Source organism: Asparagus officinalis, chromosome 3 (assembly GCF_001876935.1).
Source record: "Asparagus officinalis chromosome 3, Aspof.V1, whole genome shotgun sequence".
Taxonomy (NCBI): Eukaryota; Viridiplantae; Streptophyta; class Magnoliopsida; order Asparagales; family Asparagaceae; genus Asparagus; species Asparagus officinalis.
Genome location: NC_033796.1, coordinates 45,804,974 through 45,810,952, shown reverse-complemented (window position 1 = coordinate 45,810,952; position 5,979 = coordinate 45,804,974). Strand labels below are relative to the sequence as shown.

Sequence of the window (5,979 nt, the reverse complement as noted above, 5' to 3'; positions counted from 1 at the left end):
AGTATGTCTGTTATTTTGTGGTACATTATCTTTTTACCTACTAAAGGTAAAAATACGCCAAATCAACCTCTTGACCTTATGAGATGCACAAAATGCAAGAAATGAACATGGAGAGAGACATTTTTGGATGGACACTTGCAAAACATGAATATATAAACTATATTATGTGTATCTCTTGTGAATATCAAAGTAACCAAAATTGAAATGTCAATTTCCTTATCAGGATTATTTGAAAAAGGAAGCATGTCCAATGCTGTAAATTCTCACAAACAAGTGGATCCTCATGCATATTATCAGGCACCGGAAGGAAAAGAGCAGAAAATGCATGTGTCCAAAAGAGGACCAAAAATGTAATTTTGGATAAATGCAAGCGCAGACATGGGAAAATCCAGCCATGCACCCAACTAAATCATGTCTTGGGTACTAACGCTATCATAATCAAATCACACCTAAAAACTCCTCCTCCTTCCTATCAAATTATTATCCCATCATTTTTTTTTTCAACAGAAATATATTTAAGCAGTTTTTTTATCACTCTCTCTCTCTCTCTCTCTCTCTCTCTCTCTCTCTCTCTGTTTTTTTTTAATCTCATCCTCCAAAGCTCTAAATACTCTCCTCCCATCTCCTATTGACCTCCTCTTTCTTCTCAATACAACACTCTCTCCTCTCCACATTAACACTATAAAAAACATGAAAACATTTCTCATTTAGGCCTCTTTTCCATTGAAAAGAGACCCATTTTAACAAACATCTGATCTATTTATCAATGGGAGTGAGGTTTAACTGTGCCTCCTCTACTCTTCTATGTGCTGAGGATAACAGTAGTATCTTGGACTTTGATGATGATGCTGGTGATGGGCATAATGGTGAAAATGAGGAGTTTGGTCTTAATGGGAAGCAAAGATGTGATCTTGATGGGGATTCCTTGATGGGTTTTTTGCTGCAACTTCAGTCAGAGGAGAGCTTGAGTTTGATGATCAAAAGGGAATGTGAGCTTCTCCCAAGAGGAGATTATTCCAAGAGGTTGATGGATGGGGAAATGGCTGTCTCTGTTAGAGGAGATGCCATTGATTGGATTACCAAGGTTGGATTTTTGTTTTATTTTTCTGTTTTTTTATATCTCTTGTTTGATTGGGTAAGAACTAAGTTGGCTCTTTGCTAGAGATTGTGCCATTGATTGGATATGGACTTGGGGTATTATCTGTTTGTTTGATTAAAATTTGGCTAAACGTACCTGCAGATTAATTTGGATGCTTTCAATCTTTTTTTTTTCACCAGTACTTTCCTAATTGAGCAAATAAACTTGATAGAGGTTCAAGGGGTTTTATTAAGTTTGTAATTTTGTAGAATGTCCTTGATTATTCCAATGATTTATTTTTTTTAGAATCAATGAGTCTTTCACATGTTGATGCAAGTCGATCTAATTATATCGATATTGGCAATTTCTTCATGTAATAATAATGATAGAGCTCATGCTTGTTGCCTATTTGTCCAGAGACAGTAATGCTTGGGCATTCATTTTATGTTGTCTATGGAAACAAATTATATTATTGTTGTAATACTCATATGTTTCCTTTTGTCAGTATACTCATAGAGTATAGATAAATATTTCCTGTGGTTAATCTCAATGGATTTTTCTATCTTTTGTTGTCTCTCATTTCACTTTTTTTAATGGTCGTGAAAGCACACAGATAAAACCCTTCTTATCTGCTTCAAGATTGGCTTCAATCGATTTTCCTTCAAGAATATTTTTTTTTCTTTTATTAGCTTCCTACAAATTCCACTTATTTTACTAAAATAAAATTGCAATTCATTATTCTTGCGAAACTTACATGGTCTTTTCTTGATTGTTTTCCTTATTAGAAATTGACATTTAACTTTGTTAGTTCCCTCTGTCTTTTGTTCTTTATCTTTTTCCCAGTTGTTGTGAGTAATATATGTATTTGCATTGAATTGAGCAGGTTATCACTCAATATAGCTTCAGTCCTCTCACTGCCTGTTTATCTATTAACTACTTGGATAGGTTCCTTTCGGTGTATGAAGTACCTGTAAGAATTCCCAGAGCTCGACAATACAATTGACTTTCGTTTCAATTCAACAACATGGAATTTCAAACTATTTGATTTCGATAAATGTTACCTCATTATTAATTTTCTCCATTTTCTTTGTTCCAGAAAAGCAAGGTATGGATGACACAGTTGCTATCTGTGGCTTGTTTATCTCTAGCTGCCAAGATGGAGGAGACTGAAGTCCCTCTAATTCTAGATTTGCAGGTAAGTACCACTAAACTTCTCTTTGGTTTTCTTATAATTTTGCTTCTATTCATTTGGCAAATTTTCTTCAATTCGATTATAGGTAGGTGAGGCTAAATACATGTTTGAGGCTAAAACTATACAGAGAATGGAACTTCTAGTCCTCAACACCCTCAAATGGAGAATGCAAGCAGTGACTCCCTTCTCTTTTCTAGATTACTTTCTTAACAAATTCAACAATGGTGATTCTAAGATGATGTCATTGGTCTCTCGCTCCATAGAGCTCATCATCAATTCAATTCGAGGTTTGTTTTTCACTATATCTATCTGGCTAAACTAATGGTGTGCATGTAAAATATTAGTCTGCATATTCAATAATCACCTCTATTTTACCTAATATGTAAACCAGATGTTAACCCTTGATGATTTTGAGCTCGAAAGATCATATATGAATATTAAGTATGTATTGAATTGAGGGTAACAGTGTATTTCAAGTTAAATTGCATTGATAGCATATACCGATATGTTTGCTTATAATCAAGTTGACTTCAAATGGATAATGCAGGAATTGGTGCATTGGAATTTAGGCCCTCTGAGATTGCTGCAGCAGCTGCTCTAGTTTCCCTAAAAGAAATCCAAGCGATAGATATCGACAAGGCTCTAACTGATTGTATCATCGATCTTGATAAGGTAATATTGACATAATTTTTTTTTCTTTTGAATAAATCTTAATCTACAGACTTCTAATTTGAGTTATATATATATGGGTATTTCAGTCCCCTCGAAGTTTCAAATCCCTCAGCTTCCTCCGTGCCAAAAAGCCCCATTGGGGTTTTGGATGCTGCAAGCTTAAGTTATGGGAGTGATGATATATCAGCAGTTGGGTCACAGCCAAGCTCTCAGAATTCTTCACCTGCTGCTAAAAAGAGGAAGCTTCAGTGAAATATCATGAAGGAATTGGATTGGTTGTTTCTTGGAAGGCAGTTTGGTTTGGTTTAGTAAAAAAAGAAGGGGGAAAAAAAGAAATAACTAGAGGTGGAAGTGTGAGAGCTCATGCTTTGTAGCATGAGAAGCCACCCATTTGTTAAATTATCAAAGATTTTGCTCTGGATGAGAGAGCAGAGAGAAAAGATTTGTGTTTTTGAGGATGTTAAAAACTGGGAATGTGTTCTTTTTGTTTGTTTATTTTTATCACTTGTGAAAAAAAATAATATAAAAATCATTTATCTTTTTAAGACTATAGAATTATAACCCTCAATGTTGATCGCAACTTCAAAATATTTTAAAGATATAATCTCATAGTAATTCAATTTCAAATTTCAGATTTGGTGCATGTTAGAGTAATAAGATTATAAACCTCAATGGCCATGACAAAACTAAGAATCTTGGAATATGACTTGCCCACCAAAGCTTAACTCAGGTAAAACCAAACAGTAAGCTACAAAAAAAGTTCACACAATTCTGAAGTTGTTAATCTTGAATCCTAATTCCAGAAATGTGAGAAACATAATATATATAACTTCAGTATTTCTATTGGCTTTTGTGGTTTCCATTCTAAATGGACTTATAACTTTGTATTGTTTTGTTTTGTCCCATACTTTTGCCTTTCTTTTGTTTTGTCCCATGCCACTAATGCTGACAGTCTCATGTGCCAAAAGGTGATGTTTGGGCAATTCTAATATTAACAAGGTTCAATAGTGCAGAAAGATGAATTACAGAAGGGACCATTGGAGAAAATTTTCTAATTATATGCATGAGTGGATTTTTTTAGTAAAATCATCTATAAGATTATATAATAATACATTTTCTTCAGAGGATTTTGCTGTGTCATTCTATTGTTTGACTGTCTGTCTGCTTAGACTATGGGGATTTTTTGACCTTATCGTATAAAAGAAGGGCCCTCAGATCAGTCAATACTGAGATGGCAAAATCTGAATCCCATGGTTCTCTATGAAATTTATATTTATATAGAGAGAAAATTTATCTCTGTACCCAAAATTTGAAAGCTTAGTTTTTGGTTTTTGTCAATTAGACTCTCAAATCTTTATTAATTCCGTAAAAGACCCTCAAACGTTCATATTTCTAAACTGAACCCCAAGATCTGTGTATACGCTTAAAACGGGGGACATTTACAGAAACAATAGATTTGTCTTATTTAAAACAACTTAATAGAGAAGATGCCTCCCTTTTCAAATAATTTACCAGATTTGCGATCTAATTTAGAAATATGAAGATTTGGGGCGTCTAATATAGAATTAAAAAGATGGGTGAAATATGACAAGACTCAATATTTTGCTAGACTTACCTGGTGCAACGTTAAAGCTCTGCACCGAAACTCCGAAGTTGTAAAGGTTGATCAGGATCACAATATATTCTAACAAATCCTATTTCACGCTTTTTACTAGTCCAAACCCATATCTGAAATAAATGGATACGAGAGACTCCTAACGTAATTGGTGTTTAATTATATCTAAAAAATAACCGGACTAAAATTTTGAGTCTAGAAGAGATTTTGGAACTAGGTAGAATATGAATCTTTAAAAAACGAGAGTATGAGATCACTTTGCCAAATACAAAACTAAGGGTAAAAGTAATTGCCATGCTGCCCTACTCTTTTGGGGACCCTCCTTATTTTAACTGCTGCATACGAGGACAACTTAAGTGTACATCTGCTGTTCTAGTTACTTTTAAGTTTATTCATGTTTGTTTGCATGAACTTATTAAGGAATCTGGGTGCCTGTTAAACATAATCAAGAATCCTAAGTACTCACAATAATTCAATCCTCATATTGTACACATAATATAACATAGATTCCCATAATAATAAAAATATATGAAAGAGGGATGTATAACTTCAACATGTAATGCAAAAAAAGGCTATTTTATCTGAAACTGTCTATACAAGTAAAATGTAAACATATCCATACTACAAGACGTAAGAGATATTTTACTTTTCTAGTAAAAGTGACGAGTCTTTCTTAAAGAGGAATAACAAGGACCACAATTAACAAACTATACAAAAAAAGGGGGGGGGGGGAGAGGATCGGCGGTTACGTAAAAATTTAATTTACTAATTTATTGTTGAGATTGTAATATGATTTTAAATATATAAATGAACCAATGTCGACGCTCCATCTTTACTTTTCTAATTTCAAGAATGTTTGTTTTTTAAAACCAAATACAATATTTCACTTGTATGCTGTTATTGATTTACTTTCTCACTTGGAAAATAAAATAAAAATAAGATAAGATTATCACACCTTGAGTACATGCACTTTCAATTTGCCAAATACAGAAAGCCACAAATTCATTATTGAATTTTGTTTTTGGAAATGAGAATGTCCTGAAGAAGTCCCCTTTTGTGTCATTACAACAATTTCCTTTGTGATAGGACCTCATTGAACTCACAACTACTGTTGTGGCTCACTAATGTCCTTCGCTTGGGTTGTTCCCCATCCCAATGAAGGAGCAGTTCCTTTAAAAAGTTAGTATACTTGCTCCATGGGGCTAACCCTAACACTGAGCCACACTGTAGCTATAGCTTGACCAGCTGCTGCTTTTGTGCTATAATTGCGTGCTTGACTCTGTTCAGCTTGTTGTGGTCCTTCGTATATTTGTCTCTTGCTCCCAAAATAGGTAGCAGCTATTTATTTGATTTTGCATTAAAGTGGGTTTGTATAATATTGCATGGGGAAAATCTGATCTTTGAAAGGGACCTCAGGGGAAG

General features: G+C 34.0%; 1 pseudogene; it reads left to right on the top strand.

The window, feature by feature from the left end:
* LOC109834000 lies at positions 511 to 3,437 on the top strand (annotated as a pseudogene).